Here is a 15,557-nt window from a genome sequence, read left to right on the forward strand (position 1 = left end):
CTAAGTTATGTAATAAATTTCAGATATTAGTACCAAATACTCTGTTCAAGAATCACAAGAGGCAGAGCTACACTTGGAAACCGCCAAGTGATACGGGAAGATTTCAATTAGATTACATCATGGTCAGACAGCAGTTCAGAAATCAGATACTGAATTGTAAGGCATGCCCAGATATATACTAAGATCACAATGTAGTAGTCATGAAGAGTAGGCTGCAGTCTAAGAGATTAAACAGGAAGAATCAATACGAAAAGAAGTGGGATACGGAAGTGCTAACGTATAACGAGATACGCTTCAAGTTCTCTAAGGCTATAGATACAGCAATAAGAAATAGCTCAGTAGGCGGTACATTTAAAGAGAAATGGACATTTATAATCAGGGTAACCACGGAAGTGGGAAAAAAAGCATCGGTACAAAGAAGGGCACTGCAGAGAAACTATGGGTTTTAGAAGAAATACTTCAGTTGATTGATGGAAGAAGGAAGCACAAAAATTTTCAGGGAAATTGACGAATTCATAAGTACAAGTCGCTGAGGAATGAAGTAAATAGGCACAATCTGCATGAAAAGTGCGAAGAAATCGAAAAAGCAAAGATTGTAGGAAGGACTGAATCAGAGTAAAGGAAAATCAAAACAATCTTCTGGGAAATTAAAAGCAAGGGTGGTAGCATTAAGAGTGCTAAATGCAGAGGTGAGACCGCATAGGTGGAAAGAGTAAATAGAAAGTCTCCATGAGGGGAAAGTTTTGGCTGATGTGATAGAACAAGAAACAGGAGTCGATTAAGGACATGTAGGGGATCTAGTATTGAATTTAGAATTTAAGAGATCTTTGAAGGACTTAAAATCAAATAAGGCAGAAGGGATAAGTAATAGTCCATCAGGATTTTTAAAATCATTGGGGAAAGTGGCAAGGAAATTACTATTCAATTTGGTGTGCCGAATGTAAGAGTCTGGTGATAAACCATCTGACCTTCGGAAACATATTAATTCCGAAGACTGCAAGAGCTGAGAAGTGCGAGAATTACCGCACAATCACCATAGCAACCATGCATTTAAGTTGCTGACAAGAATAATATACCGGATAATGGAAAAGAAAATTGCGGATGTGTGAGCTGATGATCAGTTTGGCTTGAGGAAAGGTAAAGGCACCAGAGAGGCTATTCTGACATAGCGGTGGATAATGGAAGGAAGACTAAAGAAAAATCAAGACACGTTCATAGGATTTGTCGACCTGGAGAAAGCGTTACGCAGTGTAAAATGGTTCAAGATTTTCGAAATTTTGAGAAAAATAAGGGTAAGCTGTAGGGAGCGACGGGTAATATACAACAAGTACAAGAGCCCAGAAGGAATAAGAAGAGCGGACGACTGCAAACGAAGTGCTCCGATTAAAAAGGGTGTAAGACAGGGATGCAGTGTTTCACCCCAACTCTTCATTCACTACATCGAAGAAGCAATGACAAATATAAAAGAAAGGTTCAGGCGTGGAACTAAAATTCAAGGTGAAATCATATCAGTGATACGATTCGATGATGAAGTTGCTATCCTGAGTAAAAGTGAAGAAGAATTATATGATCTGCTGAATGGAATGCACATACTCCTGAGTACAGGATATGAATTAAAAGTAAATCGGAGAAAGACGAAAGTAATGAGTAGTGGCAAAAATGAGAACAACGAGAAACTTAACATCAGGATAATAACCAACGACAGACGGAGCAAGATGGACATCAAAACTAGACTAGCACTGGCAAAAAGGGCATTCCTGGCCAAGATAAGTCCACTACTACGAAACATAGGACTGTGGGAAAAGCAGAAGAGAAGAGAATAGAAGCTTCGGAAATGTGGTGTTACAGACGAATGTTGAAAATTAGATGGACTAGTAAGGAATCGGACAGGTAATGGTAATGAATATGTGGAAAACACTCACAGGGAGAAGGGACAGGAGGAGAGGACATCTGTTATCGGTTAAGACATCAGGGAATAGCTTCCATGGTACTAGAGGGAGCTGTATTCGGCAAAAACTGTAGAGGAGTATAGAGATTGGCCTTTTACGTGCAAAACAAGTCACCCTCGTTAGGATTTAACGTGGAAAAACATCATTAAATCACTCCGGGCTGGAGAGAGACCGATGGTTTCAGTTTAGTGCAGAAATGTATCAGATCTCGGTCTGAGTTTCAATAGTTTGAAAACGTCTTGCTTGGATTGGATTTTATGTCCAAAAAACACATTTTCTGGTAAGTTTTTGAAGCGCGCCACTTGTACTTTAAACTTGTAAAAATCGGTTCATATTTTGTACGAAGACAGATAAATGGATAAAGAAAAGATGTAATTTTTTATCCTGTAATCTTTATCCGTTGTCGCGATATGATGGGATAAAGTTGAGCTAAATGTAGCACATAAAATTCATTCTTACGTGAGTCGAATGCGCAAGAACTATTTTAAATGAATCAAATAAATAAAAATGCATTCGTACGATAAAACTGAAACTCGTCTTCGGAAAACGAGCTTCATTCAAAATTTACCTGTGTTTCATTCTTGTGCGAATTGGTTCAAGTTTTGTAAGAAGGAAGAAAATAGCATGTAATTAATGGTCGACCTGTCCTTCCAAAGCCTTAACCGTTGCCACGACATAACGGTATAAAGTTCCACGTTACATGCACGAAACATCCGGTTTCACGCGGATCGCAAGTGCTGAGATGTTTTAAAGTGATACAGACAACAGAAAAAATAAGATCATACGATAATTATAGGAAGCGTTTCCTAAAATGTTTTATCGTTGGGGGTTTCACGTGCGAAAAACCAGGCGTCTGCGCATGAAACTTTGTTTCGTAGAAATGTGTTGGATTTTAAGCGCTGCATTTGGATATAATTAAAATACGGGTTATTACTCTCAATTATCGTTTTGTTGTTTATGCGTTTAGCACTTTGTTCACCAGTGGCTTAAATTCACGGAAAAATCTGTGGATGTACAAGCCAACGTATGTACCACACCATAATTGCACCCAGTCCTGAACAAAATTATACAAGATTTGACCGAGCGTTACCTTATTTATAAAAAAAAAATGCTGTATTTCCTTCAAAAACTGTTATGCTACCTAGTAGAAAATTTCTTTTCGGTCATAATTTTCGTACGGGATTGGGAAGTTCAAACTATTTTGTCGTAGTTAGATCGTTTCGCAGATCTTCTGCGTATTTCAGTCAACCATACTCGTACTTAATTCGGACTGGTTGTTGCAACATTTCGCGACAAAATTATTCACCTGAGCTTTTCCAGCAGTGGTTTCTTAATTTTTATTTATTATTACCGCATACTTTAAATAAACAATGACATAAACTTTATGATAACAGAAAGTAACAAGGTGGATGCTTTTAAATATTTTATTATCTGTTGCGCAAATGTTTAGCTTGCGATATAGTAATATTTTAAGTAATTTTATGTGTGTAATATGGTCGAATCATAAGTTTATCGTCCGCACCTCGTGGTCGTGCGGTAGCGTTCTTGCTTCGCGCGCCCGGGTTCCCGGGTTCGATTCCCGGCGGGGTCAGGGATTTTCTCTGCCTCGTGATGACTGGGTGTTGTGTGATATCTTTAGGTTAGTTAGGTTTAAATAGTTCTAAGTTCTAGGGGACTGATGACCATAGATGTTGAGTCCCATAGTGCTCAGAGCCATTTGAACCATCATAAGTTTATATACGTAATATAAACTATTTACATTCATAATTATCATGAACTTGGTACAGTATTTAATATTTAGTTCGCTATGGTATTAACGATTCCTGTTATTTTGTGCACTGCATAACGTATTTATGGTTTTTCTCAAATACTTCGTATACAGTCTCATGCATGCCAGATGAAAAAAATGTGTGTAACCATAAAATAAAAATTAAAAAATTAAAAATTGAAAAAAATTAAAAATATAAAACAAAATAACCAAAAATAAAAAATTTGAAGGGTATTTAAAAAATAAAACAAAGACCTCACACGTGCATGTAATCTTGACGTGGTGTTGAGGTTTGTATGCTCTTAGGACTCAGTGGGCTACACTGGACTGGTTTAATCATACCAGGCAGATAACCGTAGAGGAGCCAAACTAACAAAGCCAAGCACTTCCAACATGGTTCGAAAGACAATGAAAAAGCTTATACCGCATTAGGCGTCTCCCGAGTAAACAAAAATCTATACCAGAATGAGGATTTTTACTCTGCAGCGGAGTGTGCACTGATATGAAACTTCCTGGCAGATTAAAACTGTGTGCCGGACCGAGACTCGAACTCGGGACTTTTGCCTTTCGCGGGAAAGTGCTCTACTCTTCCTGTGTTCGAGTCTCGGTCCGGCACACAGTTTTAATCTGCCAGGAAGTTCATATCAGCGCACACTCCGACTCCGCTGCAGAGTGAAAATCTTATTCTGGAGACACGCCACAGTTTGTGGCTAAGTCATGTTTCCGCAATAACCTTTCCTCCAGGAGTGCTAATTCTGCAAGGCTTTGCTGGAAAGCTTCTGTGAAGTTTGGAAGGTAGGAGACAAAGCACTGGCAGAAGTAAAGCTGTGAGAAGAGGGCGTGACTCGTGCTTGGGTACCTCAGAAGTAAAGCTGTGAGAAGAGGGCGTGACTCGTGCTTGGGTACCTCAATAGTAGAGCTCTTGCCCGCCAAAGGGAAAGGGTTCCAGTCTCGGTCTGGTACACAGTTTTAATCTGCCAGGAAGTTTCAAAAATCTATATCGGCTGCATAGCTGTGGCGGTCGAAAGTCAAATTACGATAGAGTAAATGCTGGGAACCACAATGAAAAATACTCCTGTCACGTCTTTTTTCGCAATGTTTCCACTTCTGTTGACTTTACGTTCCAGCGGCGAAACATGGCGGGTGTTCGGTGATGATTTAGGTAGTCATATCGTGGTATTCCATACTCCACGTTGCTTACGTGTCCATTTTTGCTGATCGTGTTCATCCAGTGGTACAATACTGATCTCTCAATGGTGATACCGTGTTCCCAGATGACGGGGTTCCTTTTCAGCTAGTCCTCAGGGCCCAGGACTGGTTTTGTGAGCACTTCTTCTCTTACCTGATTCTCACAGTCAGCAAGTCTCATTAATATTGAGCCTATCTATTACTCTTTGGAGACAAGGGTGCATGGTCGCTATTCACATCCATTATCACTACCAGAACTTGCCACTTTTTGCAGGACAAAGCTACTTAGAAAGCCAACACTGTATTAGGCAAGGTAATGTGTTGTATCTTCCGTGTTTCTATATTTTTGCTCATCCCCTGTACTTTTACCAGTAACGCGGCATCTTCAAGCAAAAGGCCGGATGTTCAAAAGAGATTCACCCTTAATTCAGAATATGTTTAACATGTAAACTCAGAGTAAATTTACAGTTACGCATCGAGACTAGCAGTCTACCTCGGCGGCAGTTGCAAGATGTCGGTTCATGTGGTTCCCTGCAGGGGTCTCCTGGCACAGCTAACTGGCCCACTCGCTCGTATATTATTCAACATGCGTTCAGTCGAGATGCATACAACATCATTGCAAGAACATACCGAAAATTTCATTTTTCAACAAGACGAAGTAACAATTAACTGGCGTTAATGAGATATTTCGGATTTGGGGAAAATTACGGTCGCCAGTCCTATGGATAACTGTTATAATAACTGAGAACGAAAGGTTAATGCACACACAATTAACACTACAAGCGTGGCAACTGAAGTTTGACACGTGTTGTGTGAAAACTGAATGTTTGTCAGAACTAATAAATTTCGCTACATTCTGACCTAATTTAGCAAAAGAATTAATAAAACCGGAAAATTGGAAGTTAATTTAGTGACTGAGATTAATAGTGAACTTTGCTTCTGAAGCACTACGAAATTAAATAAAATAAGGTTAGTCTTGGGCTACCTCAACTACACTCCTGGAAATGGAAAAAAGAACACATTGACACCGGTGTGTCAGACCCACCATACTTGCTCCGGACACTGCGAGAGGGCTGTACAAGCAATGATCACACGCACGGCACAGCGGACACACCAGGAACCGCGGTGTTGGCCGTCGAATGGCGCTAGCTCCATCGCAGTCTTTAACACTGGTAGCATGCCGCGACAGCGTGGACGTGAACCGCATGTGCAGTTGACGGACTTTGAGCAAGGGCGTATAGTGGGCATGCGGGAGGCCGGGTGGACGTACCGCCGAATTGCTCAACACGTGGGGCGTGAGGTCTCCACAGTACATCGATGTTGTCGCCAGTGGTCGGCGGAAGGTGCACGTGCCCGTCGACCTGGGACCGGACCGCAGCGACGCACGGATGCACGCCAAGACCGTAGGATCCTACGCAGTGCCGTAGGGGACCGCACCGCCACTTCCCAGCAAATAGGGACACTGTTGCTCCTGGGGTATCGGCGAGGACCATTCGCAACCGTCTCCATGAAGCTGGGCTACGGTCCCGCACACCGTTAGGCCGTCTTCCGCTCACGCCCCAACATCGTGCAGCCCGCCTCCAGTGGTGTCGCGACAGGCGTGAATGGAGGGACGAATGGAGACGTGTCGTCTTCAGCGATGAGAGTCGCTTCTGCCTTGGTGCCAATGATGGTCGTATGCGTGTTTGGCGCCGTGCAGGTGAGCGCCACAATCAGGACTGCATACGACCGAGGCACACAGGGCCAACACCCGGCATCATGGTGTGGGGAGCGATCTCCTACACTGGCCGTACACCACTGGTGGTCGTCGAGGGGACACTGAATAGTGCACGGTACATCCAAACCGTCATCGAACCCATCGTTCTACCATTCCTAGACCGGCAAGGGAACTTGCTGTTCCAACAGGACAATGCACGTCCGCATGTATCCCGTGCCACCCAACGTGCTCTACAAGGTGTAAGTCAACTACCCTGGCCAGCAAGATCTCCGGATCTGTCCCCCATTGAGCATGTTTGGGACTGGATGAAGCGTCGTCTCACGCGGTCTGCACGTCCAGCACGAACGCTGGTCCAACTGAGGTGCCAGGTGGAAACGGCATGGCAAGCCGTTCCACAGGACTACATCCAGCATCTCTACGACCGTCTCCATGGGAGAATAGCAGCCTGCATTGCTGCGAAAGGTGGATATACACTGTACTAGTGCCGACATTGTGCATGCTCTGTTGCCTGTGTCTATGTGCCTGTGGTTCTGTCTGTGTGATCATGTGATGTATCTGACCCCAGGAATGTGTCAATAAAGTTTCCCCTTCCTGGGACAATGAATTCACGGTGTTCTTATTTCAATTTCCAGGAGTGTATTATCTCAAAAGCTACTTGAATCTACGCCATTTAGAAATAAGAGTCTTAACTTTGAACTTGAATTAAATGATTTTGAACAATTAACAATAGTAAAATTTAGTGCGTACCAAGCTGAGCTGTAGTCACAGGTAAGCTAAAATATGGTAACAAAACTCGCACTCTTAATTTGTACTTGTGTAATCTAAATATTATAGCCAGCTATGAGTACTTTAACTGAACTTTGGTATTAAAGCAGTGAAATGGAACGATATTGCTTTAATGTTGGCGTTTGAATATCAACGACACACGGGTTCATTTCGGAAAAGGAAGGGACCCTGCTTGGTAATGCAGTTGGGACAATGAGCAACAAAGGTTCATGCTAAGTTGCTGTATTTTAGTGATGCAAATAGAACAGTTTGGAAAGCTGAGGTCTGCCATACAGCTCTAAAACCTTACGTGCTTTCAGTCTTCCTTGTTGGTTGATTGAAGGTTTGAAGTCGTCGTTCGAGGAGGTGGCGACAGTCACTTATTGTCGGTCGTCGCTGTTGCAGCAGCTGGATGTTGGTGCGCCTTCTTCTCGACACGGCCTCCAGACGGGCTCTTGATGCGTGCCACCTAATGTTTCCCGTCCGCGACACCGTGTCAGAAACTATCATAGCAAGTCGAGCGCAATTACATGCTGCCAAACCCCGAAAGCGCGGCACCTCGCGAGAGCGTCACACAACACACTTCTCCACCGCCCTACTCCAGCCAGACTCTGCTCTGCCCGCGCTCCACGCGGCAGAGTTAACACTACCAAAGATCCTAAACACTTTGGTTCTCCACACGACCAATCGATGTAATCATTCGATAGCGTATTTTTCCTAGGCAAGACCCAGCTAGTATTTACAAAACAAACCAATTATACATCGACATAAATGCATAAATATACCTAAAAAAATTTAAAACAATTACAATATATAAAGACACAGAAATATCATATCTTCAGGTAACAAAATAAGGAAAGAATTTATAGTACAATAGATGGAAATAGGAGGATATGCATTTCCGGCGTTACAAGTGGGCGTCATATAGAATATCTCTGAAAGAAAAATGAAAGCCTTTATCCTAAACGTAATTTTAAGATGTACGGTACCCGTACGTTGTCCTTCGTTGCATTTCAAAACACCTGGAAAACGTACGGTTCTTAAATACTTTGTAGACCTATGAGTTAATTACAATTAACCATAAGTTTATACATTCGTGCACAAGACTTCTGAAATAGAATCGATCGATTTGAAACTCCCTGTGTTATAGAATGCATGCATCTGCCAAGGTAACTATAGAATATTCCTTCAGCTTTTAGATTCCCTATGAAGGAGGCCTCACAGCAATGAATTATTTTAGTTAAGGGCGTCTCCGTCACAAAATATCAGTGAAACTACATGTGAGCTAAAAAAAAAAAAAAAAAATTGAGTGACTTCCTAAGGTACCACACACTACTTAAACTAACTTATGCTAAGAACAACACACACACCCATGCCCGAGGAAGGGCTCGAACCTCCGGTGGGACGTGCCACGCAATCCATGACATGGCACCTCAAACCGCGCGGCCACTCCACGCGGCAACGTGTGAGCTGCAGAGCATTTCGAGGAGTTGAAGAGGAATCTCTTATAGAAAAAAGACATCTTTCATACAAATTCTCCCGGAGAAATGTAGAGCAGCGGTACGTGAGAAAACTTTCCAGTAGTTCTCTTGCGTACATCGTACATTCCGCACAGACGCTAAAGAGATCAGGTACAATGGAGACACTCGACAATAAAGGTCCTCTACAAAGGTAGAGGAGACCCAATGGACCAAAACAAGTACAGAGGCATAGCCCTGGAAAATACTCAATTCAAGATGTTTTCAAAGACAATTACACAAAAAATCCAAGCCTCTGTGGACAGTCATCTCCCAGAACGACAAATGGGTTTCAGATCTGGAAGATCAACACTTACGGCAGTCAGACTTCTTCTAAACAACATCGATGATGCGCTACAAAAGAAACAAATGTTCTACGCAGTGTTCATAGACTTTACCAAAGCCATTGACCTATTGGAAAGAAAGCTCATAGTCCGAAAACTGGAAAACACAATGGGAGAAGATAGCGTATGGGCAAGAATAATCAAGTCAATCCACGAATACAACTTAATTACAATATCAGACAACCTCTCTTTTTCGAACCCGATTCTGCAATCGAACGGAGTCTTACAGGGTGACCCAATGAGCCCTTTGTTGTACATTCTTGCCACTGAAGAAGTACTCCGAATTGGAGAAAATGAAGGAGATGTGTATGTATATGCATACGCTGACGACATAGCCGTAGGTTCAACAGATACACAGAAGCTGCAGAGAATCATTGAGAAAATAGACAGATGGTGCAGTGAACACAACCTACACATAAACATAACAAAGACAAAAATGGTAATTTTCAGAAAAGGAGGCAAAACACCCAAGAATGCAGAAATCAGCATCAGAGGACTAAAATTAAGAATCTCATCAGACATAAAATACCTAGGAGTGACATTGCAACCAATAGCCAAATGCTTCACAAAACATACATCAGAACGTGCAGCCCAAACAATAATAGCAATACAGGACATCAAAAACATCCGCCTACTCAGTCTAGAAACAGCCATGAAATTATTCAACACAAAAATCTTTCCAATCCTGGCCTATGGGATGGAGGTTATATGGGACAGAAAAAAATCTAGAAACACTAGAGAAGGTAAAATCGACCTATCTAAAAAGAGCACTAGGTCTCTCAAAGACAACAAGATCTAGACTAGTGTACCTGCTAGCGAGAGAGACATTCCTAATTGAAGACATCAGACTTCGATATATGATGCCACACACCAGGGCTTCCAGAAAGCAACTGAAGACCATGGAGGACAAACGAGAAAAAATATGGCCGGAGTTCTATGGCACCGAAGCAATGAGGAACCGCTCATGGACAGCACCAAACTTCGAACAGCGACATTTCGTAACTAGACTTTATATTCACGTCTTTCATCATCTAATCTGCAGAAACAAAACTTATCACGACCCAACCACAACACGTGTATGTGAACTGTGTAACGAAGCCTGTGAACTATATCGCATAGAATAGTGCAGTAAAAGAGTGAAATCCATAAATGAATATGCAAAATTGTAAAATGTAAATGTAAAATGTTAAGCAAAGTAACTGTATATGGCTATTTGGCTGCAATTTTATTAAATTAAAATTTACACTCGTATGAAATCGGACCGAAAGAGATTAGCATCGAAATTAATTTTTTTTTTTTACTTCGCTCTGGACATTGGGTTTATGAGTACACTTATGGATGTGGAGGTAGATACAGATGATTTTCGTCATTTACCCTTGGGTAAATCTCTCACTAATTGACAATAGCAAGTAATCAGAATTCTGGGCTGGCCTCTGCAGATGAGAGCATCATATTGTTGACGAAGAAAGTATTTTGAGTTTAAACTATGTATGTCGAGCAGACTGTACCTTCCAACTTCTTCTTAGCCTCTAGACACCCTTTCTGGGACATTGGCCTCTACCAGAGACTACTAAGTCATTCTTCGCTGGGTGGTCTGAATGCAATTTTTTGCCGGATGTATCTCCATGTCGCCAGAGGACGCCACTGCATTAGGAATTTGGTCCATTTGAAGCTCTTCCTGGGCAACACCAACTCAGTCTTGCAACATGGACCCCCGTTATATCTTCGTTCTCGATCATCTCACACTCACTGTTGCCTTCTCTCTCTGTTTCCCTTTAAAAGTCCCGGAGACGATTTGCGTCGTTTTATCATTATTTCGAGCCCATATGTTGTTAGTGGTGGGATAATGTGTTATACATCTTCCTTTTTAATTTGTAGGAGTATTCGGTTTTCTAAAATGTGACAATCATATTTTCCTACTTTATTTTATGTCTCGAATAAATAAGCATTATTTTCGAGGGAGACGCAACAAACGGAGCTCATAACTTGCTTTGAGGCCTACATCTCTGAAAGCATCTGTAAGGTCCCTGATCATTCATGACATTGTGTTTCCGTCGTTGCTAAAGAGGATGACAACTGCAAAGCGAAAAAGGACATTTTAGATCTGTGTTGATACTTTTCTGATCCCAGGATATGCACTTGAACACTTTCTCTACAGCTAAGCTCAGTAATTTAAGTGAAACTGTTCTCCTTGTTTGATGGCTTCTCTAAAGGATACTTTCTTTCTTTCTTTCATTTTTCGCATGTTTGGAGGTACTTTCGTGAATGTAGCGTATTAACTTGGTGTAGTTTTAGTCATCGCGGTCTCTGTTCATTGCCTTCATTACTGCTCAGGTTTCTGTAGTGTCGAATACCTTCTAATAGTCAATAATGGCCTTGTGAAGTGGGATACTGTATTCCGTATCTATCTGTATCAGTGGGTACCGCTTCGACATGGCCAGTTATAATAAGACTTTTTTTTCTGAAACCAGCCTGTTGAACTGGCTGATGAAAGTCAAATTTATTAATTCAGGAAGCTCATAATGATTTGTGTCAGTAGCTTGTAAGAGATAGATAAAAGCTCTCACGTGAAACCCATTTTTTACTACACCACATCCTCAAATCCATATGTTACGGTGCTCGCTTTTTTCCAAGTCCGTGTCGATCCAAGTGCTGAGTTTTCACTCAGATGGCGCTTTGGCGGTAGGCGGCTGTTTCCGTGTGTGATCGCTGGCCGGGGCTTAGCTAGAGGCGTGTGAGGAGGGAAGAGGTGGCTGCCTTGGCGTGAAGACAGTTCGGCTCGGTTGGGGTTGTTTGCGTCTGGACGCCGAGTGGGGCCCGATGGGAAGACCGGACCGTGATTTTACGGTTAATAGTGTGGACAGCGGCGTGGTGTGCCGTTTAACTTGATTCGCAAGGGGAGCAAAATCTCACCTGTTGTAGTTTGTCGAGCCTGAGTTTGAAATACCTTCTATGTGCAGCGGGATGTCATTTCGTCCTCCTGTCTCTCTGTTGCTGGGATTGCTATCCTCGTTTTCCGTCTCATGGATGTATATCGATGGGCTACGCTGCTCTCCGTACTCTACTAGACGCTGGTGATGGAAGTGCATCGTTCAGCGGCACGTTAGTATGGGTGCTTTATGTTTGATCTTCAAGTGCATAGTCTTCAAGTGGCACTCCTTATAGATTGCTTTGCGCAGTTTGACTGGAGTTTATTGTGTCTTGTGGTGCTTCCGCTTTCCGTCAACAAAGGTTATGCTTGATTCGGCACTCCGTACGACGCTTGGCACCTCAGCAAGTGGGTCTGAGCCACCTTCGCGACTAAACGGAAGCCGTTGGACTGAGACGTCTTGCGTTTTGCATATTGTTCATAAATTGTTGTTTTGGTATTAAGTTGGCTGAGGTTTCTTATGGATTTCCCGGGATTTGGTCTGTTTTCCGGCCCTTGCTAGGTCTCGTTATTTTATAGGTCGGTCCTTGTTATGGCTTAGTACGATTTTGGTTTACTGCCTGGTGGTTCCGGTAGTACGCCGGGTCGCTGTGGTTGTGTTGCATTTTGTATGGGGCTGTGTGCTCGGAGTCGTGGAGTACCATTTGTGTGAACTGCTTTACTGGGGAGTACTGATCGGGCCATTCTTGGTCCTCTTTTGTATGAAATAATTTTATTATATTTTAAAGTAACGTTATCACTTAAATGATTTAATTCTTTTTCGTTAATTGCAACTTGGGTAGTGAGAAATTTTGTAGTGGTACATGCCCCTTTACCTGTTTCTTAATCTGTTAATTACCGAAAGACCTTAAGCTCATACTCATATGATGTGAGTTTCTTAAATTATTGTATTTTTGTGTCATGTTATCGTTTTTTTTTTTAAATTTGCTGATCGCTGGTGTACTGTTCCAAGTATTAAAATGATTCAGGTAGCTATTACTTGGGTGTAGCGCGCAGAACCGCAACGGAGAGAGTAGTTGCGTGCCTTAAGAGTCCGTTGTTGGCGCGGCCTGGTGTCCGTTGTTTGTTTTGGGGCACCTGAGTTAAGTACTGTGTTGCCTCCTCCCTTGAAGCCCCATCGTGTTCTTCTCATAAATATTTCCTTCGAGGCATTTTAGTTAATTTTATGGCAGTATTATTTTTATTTCTTCCATAGGTAAAATTGTGCGGCCTTCATTATGCACACTGTTTGTCATAGCGGAGTTGACGTGCCATTGTAATTTCTTAAACTCCATTGTGTGTGCCCTACCTGATACGTATTGTGTCATAGATTTGACTATGAGAATTATAATGTCTCATATATCATGATATGCGTGTGTAATGGAGCAATAAATGGATGATTGTTATTTCTGGCCGGCGAGAGTGGCCGAGCGGTTCTAGGATCGAATCCTGATTCGGGCATTGATGTGTGTGATGTCCTTAGGTTAGTTAGGTTTAAGTAGTTGTAAGTTCTAGGGGACTGATGACCTCAGCAGTTAAGTCCCATAGTGCTCCGAGCCATTTGAATCATGTTTTGTTATTTCTGTTTTGGCGCCCTTCATGCCTCCTTTCTTGTCTCCCTATTGGTACGCTAATCCTTGTACTTGTGTTGGTAGCCCACATCACCATGGATCACTGCAACCGCATGGATGCAGAAATCTTTTACTTCCAAAAAGTACTTTGACACGGTATAATACCAACTCTATATAAACGGATAGAACGGTATAAACTGAACTGAGCGCATACCCATGCCGGGTACTCAGGCAGTACTAAATTAATGTTGACGTCCTAAGAGGGTAGGACGGATGAAGAAATACGTTATACTTATGTCATACGTTACACGAATAGATCACAGGTAAACACCCATCCATTAATTTAGGCCGGCCGTCGTGGCCGAGCGGTTCTAGGCGCTACAGTCTTGAACCGTGCGACCGCTACGGTCGCAGGTTCTAATCCTGCCTCGGGCATGGATGTGTGTGATGTCCTTAGGTTAGTTAGGTTTAAGTAATTCTAAGTTCTAGGGGAGTGATGACCTCAGAATTTAAGTCCTATAGTGCTCAGAGCCATTTGAACCATTAATTTAGGATATAAACAAACACAGGACATAACCCAGCAGTTATGCAGTACTTGAAGACAATTGTCAGATAATCATTAAGATTGTGTCTCTAGACTCATCAGCAATAGCCGCCTAGAATAACAAGAAGAAATATTACGCAAGTGATGCTAGCCATTGTAATATTTCTGGCTTATTCAGCCATCATATTAGCCTCCAGGAAGCTATTCCCAGGGCATTGTAGATGCAAGAAGCATAGAGATGACGCAATATGGGATGAGGTACCGGTGACAGATGTTAGATTCGGTACCATTCCCGTGAGAAAGACCGCCTGCATGATGCTGCTGCTCTGTGATGGGCTGCTGTGTTCGGTGGTAGGGCGCCAAAACGTTAAACTTTAGTTGCTATTATTAATTAAACCTGTCATCCCAATTACTTCATTTATGTAAATAAACATCTCTCAACAGCCAGCTATCAATCAGTCATTTCAAAATTATTAAAATCAAAATATTACTAAAACAAAAGACTGACGATATTACTGCCGATGAACTTAGGTGGCGTTCGGGTCACGCCTTGCTGGCTTGGCGCGCGAAGTGTCTCGGGCAGTCCGGCTCTCCAGTTCTGACCGTTCCAGTAAACAGACATGTCTGTTACAGCCTTATTTGTTTCAAGCAATTTTATTTACTACAGTTCCGACCGTCGCTAGGTACAGACATGTTGTGTGTAATAGTAGTATTTGGTTCATGTAATTTTATTCTCCAGTTCTGACGGTTCCAGTAGACAGACATGTTGTCTGTGGCAGTGTATATTTAATGTTATTTTAGCCAGATATAATGACTGTGGAAAGACATTTTCAATACGTTGTGATCAAGAATAGTTTTTCGTGTCTGTATCAATAAAAACGCGAGTGGCATCCCAAATGAGTTACAGTTTATTCGTAGCAGCAGTTCCTTGAGAACCTAATTTCAGCCTCAAGAAAAAGAATACGCGAGCTGCGTGCTGTTTTCTGCGCTGGGGACATCATCATCATGAAGACAGCAGGTTAGTGAAGTGTACAAGAACTGATGTATTCCACACAGGGCAGTGGAAACAACTAGGCACCTCACGTGTACTACATGCACAGTACAAATGTGCTCAGTGACACATCATCTGCAGTAATGCAGAGGATGTAAAGAAGGATGAAAGTATTAACACTATTTCACCTTTATTCCTTTTTCTTACCGTACCATCGTTCACAGGATATAGGACTGTAACAGTATTTAATGACTGAGTAGTGGGAGTGAAAATTGATCTACATTGTGCAATATGA

The sequence above is a fragment of the Schistocerca americana genome, chromosome 2 (assembly GCF_021461395.2).
Source record: "Schistocerca americana isolate TAMUIC-IGC-003095 chromosome 2, iqSchAmer2.1, whole genome shotgun sequence".
In the NCBI taxonomy this organism is placed as follows: Eukaryota; Metazoa; Arthropoda; class Insecta; order Orthoptera; family Acrididae; genus Schistocerca; species Schistocerca americana.